Here is a 23760-nt window from a genome sequence, read left to right on the forward strand (position 1 = left end):
GTATTTCTTTGGCAAATACTTATTACATTATGCTAGTCTGGCAGGGGGAGAATCCCATCGGCACCAATAGATCTCCCCACCTAAATCACCTAACTATACTGGACAGTAGGCGTGATTTCCATCTGATCTGGGCTGGAAATGAAAGAGATATTCCTTCCTGCACTGCTTGCTACGTTTGCAGTAGGAATTGCACCCAGAGCCGACCCAACCATGAGGTGATGTGAAGCAGCTTACTCAGAAAGTGCAGGAGGTGGCTCCTCACCCACCACACTGCTGCTGCCGCTGCCGCCGGAACAACTCCCTCTTGCAATTTTTTGGCAAGAGGGAGGTGTTCCAGAGTATGGGGGAAGGGAGTTGGTTGCAGCAGCAGGGGAGACCCCTTGGCAGGGGTATAGCAAGGGGAGTGGCCCGCCCTGGGCAGCGCCCTGCTGGGGGTGACACTTTGGGCGGTGGCCCCGCCCCCAGGCTTTTTTTTCTTTAAAGGCTATTTTCGGCACTGCCGGGGTGGAGCCGCAGGGGCGGCCAGCGAGGAGGGGTGCCACCCCCTCCTCGCTGGCCCGCCACTTGCCTCTATGCCGCGCTCCACACGCGCCAGCCGGTAGCCAAAAAAAGCCTCTGAAAGGGAGGAATGCTTTGCCTGCTTTGCTTTCCTTCGCCCCCCTTTCAGCGGCTTTTCCCACCGCTGGCTGGCTTGCGTCTTAAGATTTAGTGTCAGGAAATAACGTAGTCCTGGACACAGCAGAGTGAACGCAGGTTTTCTGGAAGCTTCTGGCTGTAGAGCATTGACTGGACAGCACAACGCAGGAACTCAGCAACTCACTTGGATAACTATATACAGTATTTATTGAAGCAACTAGTATCCATAAGTTACTATGTACAGACTTTGCAAATAAAAGAAACAAAAGTAAAACCTTTCCTCTCTGTCTCTCTCTCCCTCCCAACCTTCAGTAACCAAACTACAAACACCACCACACAAGCTCTCACACAGAGCTCATTCTTTAGGAACTCCTTGACCAATCACAGGTCGTTGCTAAGGGTCTGGAGAGAGAGCAGATCTTGGCTTTCAGCCAACTGTTAATTGCTAGAGGTGATTAGCTGACTTTCTGCAGTAGGCACTTTGAAATCTCTAACATTGCGGAGCCAGGACAGGGAGAGGGGCAGGCCAGCGAGGAGGGGTGACACCCCTCCTTGCTGGCCCGCCCCTCTCCCTGCCCCGAGGGAGCCCGGGCGGCGGCTTCGGGAGTTGGCGGGCTGCAGAGACTCCCAAAGCTGCCACCCGGCATCCCCGGGGTGGGGTATCGCGCTATGCACGTGCGTCATGACATCATGCCACACGACATGCCGCAATGCCCTGCCCCCAGGGGTGCCTCTTGCCTTCCCGCCCTGGGCAGCCAAGAGGGTAGAAACGCCCCTGCCCCCTGGCTTCTTCAACAGCATGTTTGATCTCTGCCTCTTGGCTTCCCCCCCCTCTCCACTCTCTGCTTCTGCCTCTGGACTGCTCTCGGTCACAGCCTTTCTTGCTCACTAAATCCTGTTACCTCTTCAGCTTCCCACAGCTCCTGCTCTCAGTCTTCTTCCTCTTCTCCCTCTGACCACTCAGCATCATCCCACCACCACTCCCCAGGCTCTGAGCCTTCTTCCCCTGGGGGTTCCTTTGGGGGTTCCCCAGCTGGTGCCTCTCACCACTTCTTTGCATCCATCCAGACATGGTGTGACATTTTAGCTACACAGCCGAAAGGACCTTACCTAGTTCTCATCATACTAACCTGGAACAGCTTCAACCTTTATATCAACTTTTCCCAATCATTGGGCCTTCAAATGTTGTTGGACTACAACCCACAGCATCCTGACCATTGACTATGCTGGCTGGGTTTAATGGGGGTTGTAGTCAACAACATCTAGGGACCGAAAGTCGAGGAAGGCTACTCTTAATGCACGTGGAATGTTGTGCTGGGGAATGATTGATAAATGAATCCTCCTACCCATACAAATTGGCCTGCTTCCCAGGTTGAGTTGCCATAGCTCTGCATTTTACAAAAAGATCATGAAATCATCTTTTGTAAATGGGAAATCTTTTAGTTTGAATATGATTTATGTTTATATTTTAACAAACCACTTTAAAATCACAATGGTGCCTTGGGATTTCCTGCCCCATCTATTCATTCATCCATTCTTTAGCAAATTTAAAGGAGATACAGACAGCCATATTCTGCAAATCAGGAATAATTCTTTTAATATTCGCAATTCTCTGTATTTAGCACCACACAGTGGAAGTTTTAATATATCAAATCCCTTTGAATCTCAAGAACAAACATGAATCACAGATAATCAGATGGGTTTATATGGAACTTATCAGCACAAATGAATGTATACAAACCACCCATGATACAGATGGCCATTTTTACACTCTTTCCTGGTATCTTTAGCAATCTTTAATATTGTGTTTCAAGTGTACAGGCAAAGGGGGGGGGAGCCTGTCTGTTTTTTTGAGGGAGGTCAATATTTTAGGATGTGTCACCTCAAATATCTCTGCCCTTTGGAACAAACTTCCTGAGCTGGCGAAGAATTTCAACATGAAGCTTTAAATATTTTCTATGTCAGCTCTGTTCCTGCTACCTTTTGTTTTCACTCCTCTTGTCTGATTTCTGCCGAACAGCTGGACTCATCACTGTTCCATTTTTCTATTGGTTGTGACTGAAGTAGCTTGAGGTCAATTATTTCCCCAGCAATTGACAAAGAGTCTTGACTAAGAGGAAAGTGACATTGTCCCTTAAATGCACACGGTGTCCTCCCCCCACTCTCTGTCCCAGGGCCAAAGAAGGCCAATCCATTCTTTTCTCTTTGCCTGCGGCCTAGCGTATCTGTGTCAGTGGATTTGGCGGGGTACACGTGTAGCCCTGTATGCTGGGTGAGGAAAGCATTCATATTGCTGGCGAGAGAGAGAGAGAGAGAGAGAGAGAGAAAGCGCAAAATGAACTTGACCTAAGCAGCTCACAGCAACAAGGAAGCTGGTCTCATGTGCAGAGAGAGAATGTTGCGCCTTAGAACACCATCAGTGGGGAAACAGCCCTCAAATTTCCCTGCCCTGTTGCTTTCTCACACCTTTCTTTATTTTAGCACGATGGAGCCCCATTTCTTTGAGGAGCAGCACAGCAGAATTTTGCACAGAAGAGGAGGCAGGGCCCCCTCCCCCTCCAGCATCCTTTTCTTTGAGCAACCACATCAAAAAGGAGTGTGCAGACTACAGCGCTCCGGGCTTCCCCTGAGACCAATGCAAACTCTGATGGCTCAAAATCGTTTCTCCACCCCTCCCATCCCTTTCCCTTCAGGCCCACAAGTCAAAGCTGTAGTAGGAGGTGATCCCTTGCTCCTTGACAAGGAGGAATGACAATGCAGTGCGCACAGGCATACAGCGCATTTTGGGGCTACTTGTTAAGGCTTCAGAAAAAAAAACACGATCCTCGCTCCGATTATTCGCATGGTTTGTCCCAAATTTTGCTTCCCTGAGAGTTTTCGAATGAATTTAACAAAAGTCTTTTGTTGTCCTATTAGGGTGAGAGAGCAGCAACAATCTAGCACAGAGAAGTGCGTTGAATATAGTTGATTGAGAAACTCAGCGTTAACTCGATGTGACTCTGGGAGATCCATGATCAGATCTTCCCCCTTTCTACTGCCAAAGATAAATGCCACTGTGTGGGATGGGGTGGGGAATTGTTTTGTCTATTAAAAAATGGTTGGATTATAATTAGCAGGTGGCGCTGTGGTCTTAACCACTGAGCCTAGGGCTTGCCAATCAGAAGGTCGGCGGTTCAAATCCCCGCGATGGGGTGAACTCCCGTTGCTTGATCCCTGCTCCTGCCAACCTAGTTCGAAGGCACGTCAAGTGGAAGTAGATAAATAGGTACTGCTCTGGCAGGAAGGTAAACAGTGTTTCCGTGCGCTGCTCTGGTTCGCCAGAAGCGGCTTAGTCATGCTGGCCACATGACCTGGAAAAACTGTGGACAAATGTCAGCTCCCTTGGCCAGTAAAGCCACAACCCCAGAGTCGTTCGCGACTGGACTTAACTGTCAGGGGTCCTTTACCTTTTTTATGTATATCACTACACGTAATAGTATAGGCAACTCCCCATTTACGTGTGTTCGAGGCACGTGCAGCTGCACCTAAGCTTTAAGAGAGTGCAAAAATAACAAAAATTGTGCAACAATAGTGTCTAGCAATCCTACGAGCCTTTGCAAGTGCAGTCCCAGGAACCTTTACATACACCAAACTTTGAGGCGAGTTGGAGTTTGAGCAAGGATGTTTGGAGAGAGTGATTGTGGCGGAGTTTGGTGGTCTTCCCCCAAAACACAATTTCACTGAAATGTGTGGTGCCCCAGAACATCAATGGGGAGTTGCTTGTATGCTTAGGTGCTGCTAAGTGCCAACCACTATGCAGCCAAAACAGGACCACTGAGAAATGAAAAGAAGGTATGAACAAGCTTGGAAGAAACCCAAGGTTTACAGAAATACAAAAATATTTGGCTGGTGACGATGGGGAAAGAACGCTGAGAAACCACCAGCCTTATGATTATGCTTAGTGGCTGGGGAATGCTGTTGGTGGGAAACAGGGCTGTCTTAAGCATATCCGGCGCTGTGGTGCAAAGATCCCTCCAGCGCCCCACCCTGTTTCCCAGAGTTGTCAACCTCTTCCCAAGCCTCTGCGGGGATTGTTCTCCTCCCGCGGAGGCTTGGGAGGCAAGCTGCATGCCCGCCAGCCATATGGTTGACGGGGTGCAGCTGGCGGCAAAGCTGCGCAGCTCCACCACTCTCTGGGGCGCCCCTGAGAGGCTGGCGCCCTGGTGCAATGCGCCAATAAACCCAATGGGAAAGACGGCTCTGGTGAGAAAAGAATAAAGTTAATGGATGGGGGGTGGGGCCAGAGAGTGTGCTGGAAAAGGGTATGGCTGATTGGCAGGATCCCTGACCAGGAACACTCCACACTGCAAATTGTTTGTTGCAGGTTCCACTTGTTCTAGACCAGGGACGTCCAACTCCCAATAGACTGCAATCTACTTACAGTATAAAAAAACTGGCGGTGATCTACCCATTGTCATAAAAAGACTGGCAGTGATCTACCCAAAGTTGTGGAGCTTTTTTTAGGAAGCCAAAGTTGTTGGTTTTTTGTGCCTTTTTGTAAGGAGATCGCTGAGGGGCCAGAGATCAACCAGGAACACTCCATGATCTACCAGTAGATCACGACCTACCTGTTGGACATGCCTGTTCTAGACAATTTGTATGATGAATATTTAAATTGTCTAGAATTTGGTACCTTGGTTTAAGAACATCTTAGTTTGAACAACTTGGATTAAGAATGCTGCAAACCCAGAAGTAGGTGTTTTGTGAACTTTGCCTTGGAAGCAGAACATGTTTTGCTTCTTGTTGAGTGTGTTCCATTTGTAAATCGAGACCCCTGCTGCTATGGGAAAGCACGCCTTGGTTTAAGAACACTTTGGTTTAAGAACGGACTTCCAGAACGGATTAAGTTCGTAAACCAAGGTACCACTGTATCTGTTGCTGTCCCTTCCCAATATATTTCCAGTGGAAGGGTAAGGCAGTGTTGTGATATGTCTCCGTTTCTCATGATGCCCTTCCATCTGACTGCTCTACCATCCTTGGGCAGTCATCCTCTCTTTGGAAACCCCTCGTTTTTGGCACAAGCTGGCCCTGCAATCCAGGGGGTCTTAATAAGAAGAGTCTGGCATGCCACTCCAACCTCTGATCAGTGTGAGAGTCCAGGGGTTCCAGAAGCTTACCCAGGGTCCATGTTTCCTTTTGTAAATGAGGCACAATGGAGATTGTGGAGTCTTTAGGATAGTTAAATCAGCATACCCCAGTTCAGGTTGCTAAATTGCCTTTGACTCTCCGGAGGAAATATAGATAGATGTTGTAGTAATGTTTTGAAACTGAAAACATTGCATAAAAACCATGTGGAAGAGCCCTCCACATTTAAATTCATGCTTCTAGATCAGTGGCCCCTAACCTTTTTTGGCCCAGAGGCAATTTTGGAAATTTGAGAAATGGTTGTGGGCACCACGCAATACCCATTTCACAGAAGAAAATCTGCTCAGGGCAAACAAAACACCTATACCTTGCTACAAATACAAATAAAACATAGACCAAAAAGCAGATACCCCACCCCAAACAAACAATCCCATCAAAAGCAAAACCATTTTTTATAAAAAGAAAATAATATTTAAAATTAACAGGAAGCCTTGGTAGGGGCACTGCGGGTGCCGTGGGTGAAGTGGGGATTCTAATCAATTTGGAGAGCCTTGATGCATGTGATCTTTTGTAGGTAGCAGAAACTTCCCCATTGCAAAACACACACCACCATACACAGCTCATGCAGGGCAAACAGTCAACATGGATTTGGTTCCTATTTACTCTGCATCGAGTGCAGTTCCACAACTGGTTTGGGAGGGGGTGTACACATGCCATTAGCCACAATCCCTGCCTATCCAGTGCCAGATTTACATATAAGCTAAACAAGCTGTATCTTAGGACCCCACTCTCTTGGGGTCCCCCCAAAAAAGTAAAGGGGAAAAAATCATGGATGTACATTTCCAATATATAAGATAAAAACAAACAAAATAAAACCTACATACAGCAACAGTGTTTTGTGTTGTGTAGGCTCCTATGATGTAAGTAATGGGCCCTGCCTGCTACCTAAAATATCACTGATTTACATGTGCAAATGGCTTTAGATACCTAATAGGTCCATTAATTATATCATATAGTATATATTGAACATAAGAAACAGCGACAATTTGTTGTTGACAAAGGACAGCTGGACATATAAAGAGCCCCATTACCTTCAGTAGCTTAGGGCCTCATCAAACATAAATCTGGCCCTGCGTCTATTCCTATTGTTTTTAATCAAATGCTGCATTTTGATGCATTTCCCCCCAAACACCCAGCTTGGAGGAAAAGATCAACCTCAATCAGAACTGAGAAGAAGAACGTACACACAACCTTCTTTTAAGTTCAATCTCCTTGCCTTCACAGTTCTGGAGAAAAACCTTTTAGGTGTGAAATTTAATTCGTCAAAAACAACTAGCAAGTTTTTTTTGGAGCTGGGGGCGGAAGGGCAGAAAAGGCCATAAAGGTGCGTTACCGTAAAACATGCTTACCACACTATTATAAGCCCTCAAGCCCTCCTTGCGGGCTTCCCAAAGGGTATCCGGTTGGCAGCTGTGAGAACAGGATGCTGAGCTAGATTGCCCATTGGCCGGATCCAGCAACTGGGCTCTTCTTGGCTCTCCCCTATTGAGTTCAGCAGGGCTTACTCCAGTGCAAGCGGGCGTAGGCTTGTAGCCCCAGTGGCTTTTTGTTGTTGGTGGTTTTGTTTTGTTTTTTTTTAAAAAAATGAGTTTGCCCGTTGATGTGGGTTTTTTTTTTACCGTTGGAGGCTGGCATTCTTCTGTGGGCTCTCAGTTGGTGGTGGGCTTGTTGGGCAGGGGCTGGCTGGGGGTGGTGTGGCTGCTGGAAGCATCAGAGTAAAGCAAATAACTGAGGAACAGGAGGACTGGGGAGTGGGGGTGGGGGGGTGTAGGCTGATCTCTGGGCAGCCAGAAACTCTTAAATGGATTCTTTCAGATAAAAGAGCCCCGGATACCTTTCTTTTCCTATAATGGCCCCTGAGGCTAATGTCTTAAAGAGGAAACAAAAGAATTGTTTTACATCACACAAGTGGGGCAAGGGACACAGTGGGTGAAAGAGGCACTTGAGTAATGCAGGCCTGTGCAGAGAGGGGTTAGGGAAGAGGGGGGAGGGATGCAGCTGGGTCTAACTTCTGCTTTGCTGTGTGGCCTCTGCTGTTAAACCTTTTAACACCTTCTTTGCCGGGTTTCTTTTTTTTTGGGGGGGGAGGAGGAGGCTGGGCCATTGGCTGGGCCTCTGGGGCTTTTCCTATCACTTCCCCCCAACAGATGGGTCCTGTTGGCATAGCCACTCCTGCCTCTTCAGGGTCTTTCAGGCTTGTAATCCTTTGCTTGCTTGCATGCTTGCTTTTTTGTTGTTGTTTAAAATGCACCCTATAAAATAATTCAGTTCTCTGAGTTTTTTTTTTTATTAAGGTGCCAATCTGAATATATTAAACATTGGCATATTCAAGGAATGGTTGGTGGTTTTTTTTTTTTTAAAGGCCCTACTCTTTAAAGCAGGCACATGTGGCCAGGACATGAGAGACTGCGTGTTAAATTACTATCCCGTGTCGCGAGAGCCTGGCTCCTCCGAATGGCTTCATCTGTGAAGAGCATCCTTTGTCTCCGCTGTCAGCTTTCCAGAGGTGGGAAGGGCAGGTGTGACAAGAGTGCAGAGGAAGACGGAGCCAACCGAGAGAGAGACGAAGCCAGTTCTGCAACTGCAGGCAAGGGGGAAAGCATCATCTTGCGGCTGCTTTTCAACTGCCTCCCTCTTGGCTTCCTCACCTCCCTTAAATAGAAGGCTTTAAAATGAGGGGCTGGATTTTCGGCCTCCTTGGGCTGTGCTTTCCATCTGTTTTTGATTAATGCAAGATTGAAATGTCAGTGACAGCTGTTCACACTGAATTGCAAATTTTTGAAAAAAGGAAGTTCTAGCCCTTTAGAAAGAATAAACATCAATGACCGTATTAGATCAGCTCCAGTAACCTACCCAGTGCACTATTTCATTTAGGGCTGACAGAACCAGACCCTGAGAGGGCTTCTGTTTCTTTAAAAGTTTCGTGGAAGGCTGACAGCCCCCAGATGAGGCTTGTCTGTCGCAGTGCTGTACTGAGAGAGGCAATACCTGGAGGGATGTCCCCTTTTGTGCAACTTTGCAAAGTACCAGTATCTACTGGGTGCTGCCCTCAACCTTAATTTCCCTAATTGGGGGCTAGTGGTAGAAATACTTCTTGATCATTTTGGACTAGGATCTGGGAGATCAAGGTTCAAATTCCCACTCACCTATGAAGCTCACACTCACAGTCTCTCAATCTAGCCTACCTCCCAGGGTTGTTGTGAGAACGCAGTGGGGAAGGGAAGAACCATGTATGCCACCTTTTTCTCCTTTGAGGAAAAGTGGTATATGAATGTAGAAACAAAACGGTATGATCCCGGTTCTTTTTCCCTTTCCAAACAGAGGACCACCCCAAAGGACTGGTTATCTAGGTTCTGGGTGTAACTGTGCTGATTCTAATTGCTTGATGGGCTGCATGAAACCTAGCAAAAGCAATGATAATTGGGCAAATTAGTTAAACATGCTACGTAGATCAGATTTTGATGTTCTTCTGGAGAACCTAAAAAACAAAAGGAAAAGCAAGCAAGTTTTAAAATGCTAGATACTGCAATGTCCACGCTGGATGAATCCGCAGGTCCTGGGAACAATGAAAACAGAAGATTTAACAGACTATGCTAATTAGATTACAAAGAGGCCTGCCTCAGAAGTTCCCCATTATATAGGCCTTGCAGAGACAAAGTGGTGAATTTGGAGTGAGGTGGGGGGGGGGGTGGAGAATGCAGCAAATGAAAATTAGGAGTTGCTTCTTCATTTCTAGTTTCAAAATGCCTATATGGTGCTTCCCCCACCCCATTCCCATGCTTGTTATAGGCATGTTCTTTCTCTCTCTATTCCACACATGCACTAATCTCTCTTCAGGAGGCCTGCTTTCTTTCCCTGTGGTAGGCAAAAGTAGGGCAGAAGCCTCCAAACACCTTTACCTTCTCTGGGACCAAAGGCATCTGTCCTTATGACACGGCTCGTTCTCAGTGCCGACTCAAGAGAAGCCACGACTGCTGCTATGTGCTGCCCAGTGGGGACTGTGGAATGCCGCTCCCCCTTGCCACCCCCTCCCCCTGTGAGGTGTGTGTCTGTCTCCCTCCTTATTAACTTTCAGGAAGAATGTAGAAACATTTCTGTTTTCCCAGGCATTTGAAGGATGAAATATGCCGTTCCTAAACACCTTCACATAATTAGCTGTGCAGGTATGCGACTGTTTTTAAATGTTTCCAAGTGTTTCAAAATATGTTTTTGTTTTATTTTTAATTGATTTGTTTTATCACTTCCATGTTTGTTGCCCATAGCCCCTATGGGAGGAAGGGCAAGGTATAAATTGAAATAAATACATGCCCTGCAAACCCATGCATTTGTGAATGAGTCAACACCAAAAGTGACAGAGGCACCAGCAGAAGACCATGGCATTACTGTTCCTTCGTGTGTTGGTGAGGCTGTGGAAAGGACATATTTTTGCCTCCCAGGATGGCATTGTATTGCGCAGGGATGGTGAACCTCTGGGGTCCAAATGAGGCCCTGCAGATGTTGTTGACTCTCCCCAGGCTACATATCCACCTGAGCCACACCCCTCAGCAGCCCTGCTTTACACCCTCCTTGAGTGTCTTTGCAGGACTAGAATGTGTTTTTTTGAATTCTGGCAGTGCTTCTTGCTTGCCTGGATGCAGGTCAGGGAGGAATCTGTGAGTGAGAAGGAATTAGCCCCTTTTCCAAAGGTAAAATTCACATTGATTGTGCTACCCAATGGGCTGAAACGGGCAGCAGGTGACTGAAAACACGGAAAACATGGGGACATTTGTTAGTCCCCCCCCCATCATCAGAGTCCCTGCCCTCCCACTTTCTTCTCTCCTTAACCTATCTTCCTCCCCCCCCTTTGTCTTCTGTCTTTAAAAAAACCACACAAAGGAAAACATTTCCCCATCTCTTCTAATGTAAGGCAACACACACCGCTGTCATGTTTAAGCACCATCACCTCCAGGAAAGTGCCTTCATCCAAGTGATAGGAGCAGTTGCAGCTGTGGGAATGCACGTCAGTGGAGTGTGAACTTTATTCCTCCCCTTTGCAACTATTTAAATACTAATATCGAGCTTTAAAATGTTTTTCTTTTTTTAAAGGGGAGGGGAGGAAAGGAACTCACAGAGGCTTGCCTGAGGGGTAAGACCCACTGAACAGAGTAGGACTTGGCTTCCATGTATACGTGGCATAGGACCGGGCTGTCAAATGCCTAATAACTGTTGATAAACAGTTAATATCATGGAAGGTCAGGAAATTCATATGTTCGTGTCCAACAGCCTCACTAACCCAGTTAAAGCTGCACATGTGCTGCAGTTTCAGTCTGAGCTGTTGAGATTAATATGCAATATGTAAGTTATGTTGTAAAATGTGCCATGATATTAGGAATATCTGTTGAGCTAACAGTGCCAAAGGACACTGGCGGTCTGTATTTCTTGGCTCTGAATTTTTCAAAGTGCAACTTTAATGTTGCGCTGAGATTTTTTTTTTGTGTGTGTGTGTGTGTGTGCAGTGTGAATAGCCATAATGGAGCTGAGATGCAGCTCTGCTGAACAGAGTACAAAGAAAGCTTCTCAGTTAGGCCACTGGACACAGACCAAAGAGGTAGTTTTTCCTAGCTGTCTTGTTTCCACACTGATTCTCACAGTGTGGTGCCCAAAGTCACAGCAAGAGAGATGTTAAAAACCTGGTCTGGATTCTAGGGATGAGATGGATGGCAAAGGAATCGAATGTTAACTGCACTATCCATGTCTTGCTTATTTCAAGCCAATTTGACCAAAAAGCACTCAATAACCCATAAAATATTTAAGATCATTATGTCTGCAAGCTGCCCAAACTGGGAAGTGGGCTGTCTGTGTGAAAGTGGGCTGTGTTTTCGACAGCTGTTTTGTTTATATTTTATGTCCAAAAGCCTGCTTGTGCAAGATGTTACGTGTGCAAACGTGCACACAAAGCAAAATCCAGAACACAGTTAAAAATACTTATCTGTGTGCTTGGTTGTGCCCATGGTTTCATACTACGAAGAAGGCATTCATCCAGCAGAGATTATGCATGTGTTTTCCTGTTAGCTGTTTATCAATTAAATATGCATAATACGATCTGAAATAATCTGCATGACCAGGCATCATGTAAGTGATAGATACCGGTAACAGTCCGTGTATGGAGAATGGGCCCACACTTACTAGTCACACCTCTTCTGTCAGCTAGGCTCCTCCCACCTTGTATGAATTGGGCAAAAGGTTTAAACCAGGCACAGGCAAACTTGGCCCTCCAGATGTTTTGGGACTACAACTCCCACCATCCCTAGCTAACAGGACCAGTGGTCAGGGATGATGGGAATTGTAGTCCCAAAACATCTGGAGGGCCGAGTTTGCCTGTGCCTGGTTTAAAGAGGAGAGCTTGCTTTACCTGCATAAGCTCTGCCCCCTGCTGCCCATGATTGAGGCTCCCTGAGGCGGGTGGGGAGCAGTCTCCCCTCACCAGACTGCATGGAGTGGGAGGTAGGAGCTGGTGGGGCTGAGGCCAACAAGCCCAAGCCCAGTCTTCCCCTCCAAGCGCTTGGAAGAAAACACTGCCAATAGGACTGGCAGATCCCAAATGGGACAGTGTGCTGACAGTGTCTCCAACAGTTGTTCCAGAGGCAGGATCTTCCAAAACAGCCACTTCCCTTATTTGCAGCAACTATTAAAACCATATCTGAAGAAATGTGCATACCAAGAACAAACTTAGTTGGTCTCTAAGGTGCTACTGGAAGGAATTCTTTTTATTTTTTATTAAAACCACAGCAACTCATATTCTATCTGGTAATCTGGGTCTGAAGATCGACTCTGCCACCAGTAGGAGCTGCCATATATCAAGCCTGCTTCCTCTTCCGCAGCCTCCAATGAAACGTGACGTGGCCTTGCCACTCTCCCATCTGTTTCCCCTGAAAAAGACCCACTTTTTCACCCCATTATTTGTTGCCAGGGCTTCTGCCTTGAAACCTTCATCTGGCCACCATATCTTCTGTCGACATCTGCCCACCCCCCAACCCCCGGTGCAGAGTTCTGGGTCGCTGTCTCCCTGGCATTTTGACTTTGTTCTCTCCCCTGCTTCCCTACGCCTGTGATCACCTCATTATTATGTCATCCCTTTCCTTTCCTGACTCGGCAGGAATCCGCAGCAACTTCCCTCTCCATCTGCTGCTGCAGAAGGTGCCTGTGTGGTGCAGAGAGCCGCCCTTCCCCCCAGCGCTCTTTTTTCCCTTCCTCTTGCTACCCTCCACAACCTTTTAAAGTGTCAGCTGTCCCTTATATCCTCCCCCCCCCTTTCTTGCTCCTCTAACACAGTCACACGAGATGGGCTGATGGCATTCCTCTGCGGCTCAAAGGAAACGTGTCCAAGGTTTAAGCTGATATATCTCCGCACACCATCCTGTATGTCTTTCGCCTCTCACCAGGGACCCCCCCCCAAAGGCTGTTATTGCATGGCCTCTTCATCTGTCCTTGACTCAGCTGCAGCTGGCAGCAATAAGTCTTGCAAATCTTGTCCTGCTATTAAACCACCCCTTTGCTTGCAAAAAAGAAAAAAGAAAAGCGAAATCTGTTCCATTGGGCTGCGCTTGTTAGACACAGGAGCCGTCCTCTGGCTTTCCTTTCCTTGCCCTTCCTCTGCAATCTTGAAGCCGCCCTGAGTGCACTTATTGCACAGAGGGAGGTAGCATAATTGGACAAAATGCATCCTAAAACAATGTGTGTGCTTGAGAGGAGCGGAGTGTTTGGGATAGGAGACGGAGGTTTCCTGTTTCAACAGGAGGGACAGAGTGCCTGCCATTTGTCACAGATGGGGAAGCATCCGGTTCCCCTCATGAATTCCACACAAACACACACACACCAGCACAACAGCTCCAGCTCTCTGTATGTGGCTGGCGGTGAGGCACAAGCAATCAGCCCCACACTTGCAATCTGGTCGCCTTATCTCATCGAGTGGGAGCCCTCCTGACCTCAGATTCCTGAAAGGGCTGTAACTCTGCTGGCCAGGCTCCCCTGGTGGACTGGGGCTGGGTCTCCTCCTTGGATCTCCTCGGGGTTTGTCAGTCCCCTAGGAAAGCATTTAAGGGGCATCACTCAAGGGATGGCAATTTAATGAATTGGCCCTTTCCTGCTTCCACATTTTTATTTTATTGCCCTGGAGCCTGACTAATTCTCCTCCTGCTTTGAATAAACAGGGTTTCATTCTGGAGGCCTTCCAAGCTTCCTAGGCAGCCCTTCCTGTCTCTTTAACCCTTTCCGTGCACTCACTGTGCTAGGAAAACCACAGGACAGGCTGCTGTTATCACTCTCCCATCAGCTAAAAATCTGTTTCGTGCTTGCAGCCTTCTAAGAGCAATAGAGCATGTCCTGTTGCTTGTCTGACTGCACACTTCTCCATCTGTGCTTGGCTTGGATGGTTGTTTCCAGAGAGTGATGCTTGAGGAGAGCTGGTCGGCCCTGTGGAGCCTTCAATGTGGGGTTCCACAGGATTCGATTTTATGCCACATGCTGTTTAACATCTGCATGAACCCACTGAAAGGGGTTATCTGGAGTTTCGGAGTACATTGTCAGCAATATGGTGATGACAAACAGCTCTACTTTTCCTTTACATCCACAGGTGAGGCAGTGGAAGTGCTGGACTGTTGTTTTGCCTTGGTAATGGCAATCCAGATAAGACTGTTACTGGGTGGTTCCCTAGACCGGAAAGATGGGAGGCTGCCTGCTCTTGGTGGGGTTATGCTCCCTCTGAAGGAGCGGGTATGCAGCTTGGGGGTACTTCTGAATCCATTTCTATCACTTGAGACTCAGGTGGCCTCAGTGGCACGGAGTGCCTTCCATCAGCTTTGTCTGGTGGCCCATTTGTGCCCCTATTGGGACAGGGATAGCCTAAGTTCTGTCATCTATGCTCTGGTAACCTCTGGGTTAGATGACTACAATGCATACAAAGCAGTGGGGCTGCTTCTGAAGATGGTTTGGGAACTTCAGCTGGTGCAGAATTTGGCAGTCAGGTTGCATATGGGGCAAGATGGTGTAAGCATATAATACCAGTCCTGGTCTGACTGCACTGGCTGCCACTTTGTTTCTGGGCCCAGTTCAAAGTGTTGGTTTTGATCTATAAAACCTTAAACAATTCAGGACCACCGTATCTCAAGGAGACAGCTCTTTGCATACAAACGACCCCAAACCCTGTGATCACCATCTGAGGTGATCATCATTATGTGCTTCCTACATGGGGCCAGCGGGTGGCAACACAAAAACCGGGCCTTTTCTGCGGTGGCTCCCCAATTGTGGAATGCTCTCCCCAGGGTGCCTTTGTTACATATCTTTTGGTGCTAGGCAAAAACATTCCTCTTCTCCCAGGCCTTTGGCTAATTAAACAATCTATGGCCTTTTAAACTGTGTGTGTGGGGTGTTATGGACGTGATACTAGGGACATTGTTGTTGTTGCTGCTGCTTTTGCCTGGCTGAAATCTGTCCTTGAATTCTGATTATGGTTCTACCTTGCCTGGATGGAGGATATGGAAGAGATGTGCTGAAAGCAGCCTACACTACAAAGGCAACATTCATTGTTTTGCCCGCTTCTGCCTCTGGGCCCAAGTTCCGCTGGCATGTGAGCCCCAGAAGGCTGCTCATAAAAGATCTCAGGCTGCAGAAGGTTCCCCAGTGCTGTAACGCATGACCCAACAGAGAAGTACGTTCGCCCTCAGGCACACTTTTGTCAAGGGGAAGGACCATGCAATTTGTGCGCATACACTGAGGCCCGCATTGCGTTTCACACGCACAGTGGCAGGTGTGGAGCTTGAACTCAGTGCCCCGCCGCACAGACAAAAATTCTGGTTGGCTATGGTGGCAAAATGGCTATCATGTTTCTTCAGTGTTGGAGGTGGTGCTGGCTCCCCCCACTCCTTTTTTGCTGGTTTTTAGACGTTTGCTGCTAAAAATAATAAGCATCCTCCCCCCTCCCCCACTATCTCTCATGCTCTTTTTCTCTCTCTTTCTTTCTTTGAAACAGGTCAATGGGCCCTTTGTGGTTAGAAGCTGAGAATCGTACAGCTGCTCTCCTTTGCAGAAAGAGGAAACATGCTTCCAACTCAAACAACACTGATTCTGAGAGGCAAAAATCACTCGCAGCCACCCCTCCCCAGTTTACTTCAGGTGACTCATTCTGCACTTGCTGGATGGCTTGTGACTCACTACATTGTTAGACATGTCAGTGTGATGGAAAATGATCTGCTTGAGCTCTGATCCCAGGAGACCATTTCCTGCTTGCAGCCTCCCCACTGGGGAAGTCTGAGGACCTATGGGGTTTTATTTCTCTCCCTTTCCCTCCCCCCCTCTCCCACCCCTTAGACAAAGTGGGAGGATGCAGATAGAGCAGATCTTATTGGAAGAAAGAGAAGAGGGTTGAGGTCAATGGAATCTGTTCCCTCTAGCTGACTGTGTCCTGTGCTGGCTCTGTGTGTGACTTTATCTGAATAGTAATTAGTTGGCAGGAAAAGACGAGCAGCTGAAGAGACAGGATGTGGTTGCTGTGCGAGATCTGAGGTCTGTTTCGGATGGGAAGGAGAAGGGACAGAGCGAAATGCAAGTCACACCTGCCTGATAGACGCTGCTGAGATCTTGAGCGGGGAAGCATGATTGTCGCTTGTAGGAAGGATTCAAGCAACTGCTTTTTTGCTTTACCTTGAGTCAACCCCCACCCCTACAAAACACACACACACACACACACACACACACACCCATGGTGTGATCTGTGTGAAACTAGGTCAAGTGTAGGGTTAATAGTACATTCACTTATGCAGGAGCCACTCAGCATTCGGCTAACCTGAGAGCTGATGGTGGTTGAATTCCCCAAGAGGACCACTTGTCTCAACACACAGGAAATTATCTTTCTTTCCCTGCACCAAAGCGTCTATATGGCACAGTTACTAACTGATATACGGTAGCTGTCTATCTGTCTTTCCATCCACCTGTCCACACACACACACACACACACACACACACCGCTTAATCTTCTAAACACACATGTGCACTTTTCCCATCACTGCGTCTCCATCCCAGGAAAAGTTTCACATGGCAGATTTCACCCTATCCTCCTCCTGTTAAAAATCCAGGATATATTTCTAATTCAATTACAGTTGCAGGAAATCTGGCATATGTGGAATAGAAATCACCTGGCCTTCCTGCAGCACCATGACTTGGATGAAGACATATACAGTAGAACCTTGGTTCTCGAATGGCTTAGTTGACGAACAAATTGGCTCCCGAATGCCGAAAACCCAGAAGTAAGTGTTCAGGTTTGCGAATGTTTTTCGGAAGCTGAACATCCAATGCAGCTGTCGGCTATTGTTTCTGGGGCACCTGCAACAATCGGAAGCTGTGCCTTGGTTTTTGAACGTTTCGGGAATCAAACGGACTTCCAGAATGGATTAAGTTCGAGAACCAAGGTTCCATTGTATGTCAATAAAGGTATGGAAGATACGGCAGCTCCATAAAGGCAGCCAAAATGTATAGCAGAGTATTGCGGAGGGTTTTCCAATATGCTGTTTAGAAGGGGAAGTTCCCAGGCACTGCTGGGACTTTGGTCTTGGAAGTTCCCTCTCACTCAGTGGTGGTCCCTCTATTTTGGCCTCACACACCCTCCCTGTTTGACCCATGAGGCCATTTTGGCCAAGCCATGTCCACATGACATTGGCACAGCTTGAATTCAGTGCTTATCCTGTCACACTTTTGGCAGGGACCAGATGCACTCTGGAGCTGCCTGTCATTCCCAAGTGCACCTTATTCCTTCCAAAAGCAGTGCAGTAGGGAAAGGCACCCAATTCAACCACTGCTAAAGCAACCATCAGAGCACACCTGCAATTGTTGCTTTATAGCCATGGCTTTGCCTTTCCCATGCCTGATGTCACAGGACATCAGATGACTGGCAGCTGGACAGCCCCATCTACCTGCCAATGTGGCTCACAGAGGACTGACTATTTTCTGATCCAATCCTCTGGCCAAAAGTGGTTCCTCACCCCTTCTCTAACTGGATTTTGCTGCTGCTTACAATTTATTTTGTACCATTGGTTATTCTACCCCTAAAATAAATAGGGGTTACGTAATCTACATGAGCTTCTTTGTGAACGTTCTTGTTTACATCAGCATAAAAGGAGCCATATTGGATTATACTGGATCGCACCAAAGGTCCAGCTAGGTATTGCGTAGTCTTGAGTACCCCCAGAAAAAAGAACTGAATTGGGCATTCTGCATCTTCCAGATCAAGTGCAAGGGAAGCTCCACATAGGGCGCACCACACTTCTCCAGTCCTGAAGGCACCAGTGCTTAATTTTCGCCCTCCCTTCCCAGGTGGGCGGTGTTTGCGGCACCGGGCGGGATCACCTGGCCAGGTTCCCCTCCCCCCCAGCTCAGGTCTGCCCTTGGCCTGCCTCCGGCCAGGATGGGACAAAAGGACAGAGGCCGGGGGCGGGGTCAAGGGCCAGGTAAAAGCGGCATAGCCGCCCAGATTTTCCCCCTTTTCGGTTTCTCTCCCGCAGGTTCACCCGCCCCCCTCCCTCTAATTTACTCAACTTTCTCTTTATAGTTGCTGCGGTAGGTTGCAGTCACCAGGTCAAGAATTCTTTTGTTTGCAGGTTAACTTCTTGCATTACAGGTCAGCGGGCGCTGCTGTGGTCGTAGATGGTTGCCGTATTCGGGACCGGGAAGGAATTTCCCCTGCATTGGCAGGTTTTGCCTCCCCCGCAGCATTTCGTCACAACTTTGGCGGAGTTAGGCCTTGGCAAGGCTGCCTTTAGTCTATCATCTGGGGGAAGGGAGCGGCCATGCTCCTCTTCCCAAGCGGCGGCGCGTGCGGGGCCCATTAGAGGGCAAAAATTCGGGAGTCCCTGACCTCTTGGAGTCGGCACACAGGTCAAACTCCCGAACCGAGGCTAGTGGGTGGGCATGCTATGTAAGTGTGTGCTTTGCAGTCCCCACCCGCTGTGCCTCTACATCCTGCATATCCTCAGCTCTCGGGCTGAGAGGGTTGCCTGCCAAGGCCTATGCCAAGTTCTCCCACTTCTGAAATTAATAAAGTTGTGGCCAATTTGAACCCATACCTTGGTCTCGTCTCATGTTTTCGGTGAAGGGGTGGGCACCATGGACAGGGATTTGCATGTGTGACCGCAAATGACGGCACCGAGTCCAGTAACGACCATAGTTGTCACACCAGAGGCAGCTGGTAAAAGTTGCTTCTAGCTCCTGAAGCTACCTGGGCCTCCAGTGACAGAGCTGGATCCAATAGCAGCCCTACACTGTGTACCTGCTTCTTCAGGGGAGTGTGACCCTGTCCAGGACAGGCAACTGGGCCAATTTCTTTGGCATGGGAACCACTCCCCCACAGTGCCTCTGTCTTGCCAGGACTTGGTTGGGTAATGTGTCTCTGTGTATCCAGGCCCGGATTTATTCCTTCTACAAACAGATTGCTAATATGGCAACCCAGCCACGGGAGGCACTGTGCACAAATGGAGCCATGGGAGACCACTTTTATCTTAGCTTCGGGCTGCACCTGCTGGATTTTCAGCTAGCATCCAGTTCTTGGCAACCTGGTGCTACCTCTCTGAGATCTAATGGTTTCTGACTTAGAAGCTTCCCTTTGAAATTAATTGATTTCCTTCCCCTCATAAAGGGCAGCTTTCACCATGATTGAGATATTACAAATATAAAGCATTACTATACCTGCAGCCCAGTTGGGGAAAAACCTTGTAGGGTGGCTTAATTTTGGGGCTGATATATATATCAAATGTGAGCATCATGCAGAAGGAAGTATTCTAGTAAAATAAAAAATGGTTATACATATACATATATAACCATTTTTTTATTTTACTAGAATACTTCCTTCTGCATGATGCTCACATTTGATTTATTGTTGAAATCTTTCATGAACTCACATATGCATACCTTTAGGGCACTTTTACACGAGCTTTTAAGTGTGCTGAATTTGGGGTTGTCATCCGCAAATCAATGCCTTGCCTTTGACCTGGTGAGATAGACAGGTAATCTCTACCTACAGGCTTGTCATTGCTTTTCACTTGCTTCAGTTGCATTTTACTTGCACATGGATGTTTACATAAACAACTAAGTTCTAAGTCCAGACAGCATTGGAAAGGGGAGCAGGCACCCCCACAACAAGCAGTTTGCCCCCTCAATGGCTGAACCTCTGCGGTTACTAGAAAGAAATGTATTTTGCCCCACATACAAATTATAACTAAATTAAAAGCTAAAAATCAACAGAAGGCTACAATCCTGAGCACACTCCATCAAGACTTACTTAAAAGAAGATATGATTAGGATAGGGACATTAATGAGAAATATTATTTCCCCATCAGGAGTCTAATGTAGCTTGACTCTGTGAACCAGACAAGTAACTCCATGTGTGCCTAGTAGTGTGTTTGGCAATTGCAAAAACTTTTGTAAACAATGTGATAATAATTTATTTATTTTTTTAAAATGGCAAGGTTGGGGTCATGGCAAGGATCACCAGCCCGAACCTATGCTGTAATGCAGGGGTAACTTGCCCTATGGGTGTTCTTGGAGTACAGCTCCCATCAATCCTAATGATTGGAGGAGCCTGGAGGGTACCATGCTGGCTACACCTGTTCTGGTGTTTGCTTTATTTTCCAGCTGCTTTTGCCCCTTACGCCTTTGTAGTTTGGGGGAAGGGTGAAAGAAATGTGTGAAGCTGTCCGCACTGAGCACAGATACTTGCAAGCTGGGTTTTTGTTTTAGATAAGAGCCATTTAGTTCTTACTTGTGTGAAGGGGTGCCACAGATTCAAAGGGGCTGTGGGGCTACATTACCACATGGCTCATTCTAGCTCCCTGTGCATTTAGGGCAAACATCTACAGCGTGGTGGTGCTCCTTTGCACAGTGGCGTAGGAAGGGCGGGGCGTAGGGGGCAGGGCACCCTGGGTTCCAGGGGAGGGGGGTGACACTCCCCGGCCCCTCCCACCACTCCCCTGCCACCCGGCACCCTGTCCGTGCTTCTTTACGGATGGCCGGGGCAGCCCCACGAGCCGCCGCTCGCTTGCCAGCTCGTGGGGCTGCCCCGTCCGTGCTGCTTTACGGACGGGGCAGCCCCAAAAGCTGCCGCTCACTCGCCGGCTCACCACGGGAGCAGCAGCACCGGCCTCGATGCACCGAGTCAGTGCTGCTGCTCCCGCGGTGAGCGGCAGGTTGTGGGGATGCCCTGTCTGTAAAGCAGTATGGCAGGGGCAGCCCCACGACCTGCTGCTCGCTTGCCGGCTCGCCGCAGGAGCAGCAGTGCCAGCCGGGATGCACTACGCATGCCCGGAAATTCCGGGCATGTGCAGTGCCAACACGCAGCGTGATGCCCCACCCCCAGGGGGTGCCTCCTTGCCACCACCCCGGGCGGCGAAGAGGCTTCCTCCACCACTGCCTTTGCATCTAGATGAATAGGTGCTTTGACACACCTTCGTAGAGGTTAGGCAAAAGCATCCCATTATTCTCGCTTCCATTCCCTTGCACAATGCTATGGATCTGCTGCTTTTACAAGCCCCCCCCCCCCTTTTTAGTCAAAGGTACACAGGGTGTCTACTGTTGTCGCCATACGCCCGGAATTTCCTGGACATAACTGGGATTCGACCATTGGAAACAGAATCCTGGCAGAAATTGATTAAATGTCCAGGGAAATCCGGAAGTGTAGATTTTTGTGAATTTTTTTTTTTTTAATAGGGCAATCCTAGTGTCTAAATTGAACTCAGTGAGACTTACTTCTGAGTTGACACACATAGGGTTGTGCAGTGAGGGGATCTTTTTCATGTCTGCTTTGGTAGGGTTTCAAGTGGAAGTCATTCAGCTCTGGTGGTCTATTAAATGTGGAAAAAGCTGCCCATAGCACCCAGTCTTCACCTCTGATGGTGCCCTTCCCCCCCTTCTGCTTACTTACAGTTTGCTTTGCTCTTTTAGATGGGGAGATGTGTTCATTCTGGTGGGCCTTCCGAGCTATTTCTATGTGATGTGGAAGTAGCATTTCAAACAGAGTGTGGAGTAACCTCTTTCTGCCATATGATACAAACCACAACTGTCTGGCATGGGCAGGCATGCAAGCCAGAACCCAAAGGGACATGGCGCACAGAGCCAGACGTGATCTTTGATCGTACGTTGTGTAAAATTAACAGTGCCAGTCATGACAAGCCTTAAATGCCACATCTGTCACGGGGGTTTGGTAGCTGCATAACAATATGTTTTTAACCCCATTATGGCTTAATTATGCCTTCAATTATTTCCCCAACAATAACAACAACAACAAAACCCACTGCAAATAACAGGTGGTTTTCTGACAATTCTGTGTGCTGAAAACAGCCCAGAATGGAGTTTGTGGCATTTTATCCTCCAAAGGGAGACTGCACCTGAGCACCTGAGCTTAATGAGTACCCAACTCTGATTAACTCCTTAGCTGCCAGTTTTCCTTGCTCTACTCGCTGCAGGCTTTATATACACAGGAAAGCACTTCAGCAGATAACGCAGGACAGTGACACATTCAAGAGGTTTAAGCGGAATAGGAGAACCTTGCTGGATCAGACAAAATACCCATCTAGTTCAGCATCCTGTTTTCCATGATAGCCAACCAGATGCCAGTGGGAAGTGCATGAACAGAACATGAGCGCAATAGCCTTCACCTGCTTGTGTTGTACCAAAAGCATTTCACCTATTCAGTAGCAAGCGGCAGGGCTTTGTGAGGCAGCAGCAGCTTTTACTATTTCCGTGCAGACAAAGGCTTGTAGTTCAGCAGCCAAGCCAGGGCTAGCTTCAAACAACGAAGTTCTTTAGGGTGAAATCCAAGGATCTGAACACCATTGAAATTAGTGGAACTTGCTTCAGAGTAAATAGGCAGAGGCTACTAAGCAATGGTCTGCCATGTTGCATTCATCAGTTCTAAACTTGCATAGAAGCAACTGTATATACATTGATGCTTTAGAATGATCTCCAGAATAAGAATTCCTACTAACTGGACACTCTTTCTGCATCCTCTGCTGCGGAGTTTCTGCTCGGTGCAGGGAATCATAGGGCTCATTCAAGTGGGCTTCCTCTCCATTTTCACAGGGAGCAGGTCAGGCCAATTAAGCCTAGAGATTGAGTCACCATCACTTGCAGTGAACCCAAAATGTTTGCTAAAATGCATTCAGCCAAGACTTCCATGAAGTACAGTAGGAGGTCAGTAATGTGGTGTGAGCAGCCTTTCATATGATTCCTCAGCCATTATCAGTCTACTCCTTCATGGCATCCCTGATAAGATTCTCAGAAGACAATTGGGGAAAAGGAAAACTTTAAAGAGACAGAAAGGAAAGGGAAAGAAATTTAAAAGTTTAAAGAAATATGGTAGACGGACAGGACACCATGCTAATAAAGCAAGCATGGTAGAATATATATATTTCATTTGCTTATTAGCTTTGTATCTTGGCTTTTGTCCAAGTTTAGAGCGTTGTACAAGGTTTCTCCAAAATCAAGTGGGGAGAGAGGGGGCATGGCAAAGCTAGCTCCCTGGGAAGGTAATTCCACAACTGTGGAGCCACTACTGAAAAGGCCTTGTTCATGATAAGTTATCTACTAAACTCCTCTTTGCTACTGGCAGGCTAGAGACCAAGGCCTCAGGAGCCAAACAGAGCTAAAGTAGATTCATGTGGATGCAAGTACTAGGTGCAAGGCTATTTGGGGCTTTAAATATGTAAACAATTATTTTTAGTTGAACCCATGAAGGACTGGTAATCATTGATCTAAAATAGGTGTGAGCTGTGCTTCCTGTCTTGCTTCTACTAGCAATCTGGCAGCTGCATTTTGAACTATTTCCAGTTTCAGAGCTGTCTTTAAAGGCAGCCCCAAGTAAAATACTGTACGTACATACATACATACATACATACATACATACATACATATTATTAGTATTGT

At 47.6% G+C, this 23760-nt stretch overlaps 1 long non-coding RNA gene across 1 annotated transcript; it reads left to right on the plus strand.

The window, feature by feature from the left end:
- The first annotated feature begins 9949 nt into the window (after positions 1-9949).
- Positions 9950-16059, plus strand: LOC117049386. Its single transcript, XR_004426983.1, has 2 exons — positions 9950-9983; positions 15827-16059. It is a non-coding gene; the product is annotated as an uncharacterized LOC117049386 (long non-coding RNA).
- The last annotated feature ends 7701 nt before the right edge of the window (positions 16060-23760 follow it).

Source organism: Lacerta agilis, chromosome 7 (genome assembly GCF_009819535.1).
Source record: "Lacerta agilis isolate rLacAgi1 chromosome 7, rLacAgi1.pri, whole genome shotgun sequence".
Classification (NCBI taxonomy): domain Eukaryota; kingdom Metazoa; phylum Chordata; class Lepidosauria; order Squamata; family Lacertidae; genus Lacerta; species Lacerta agilis.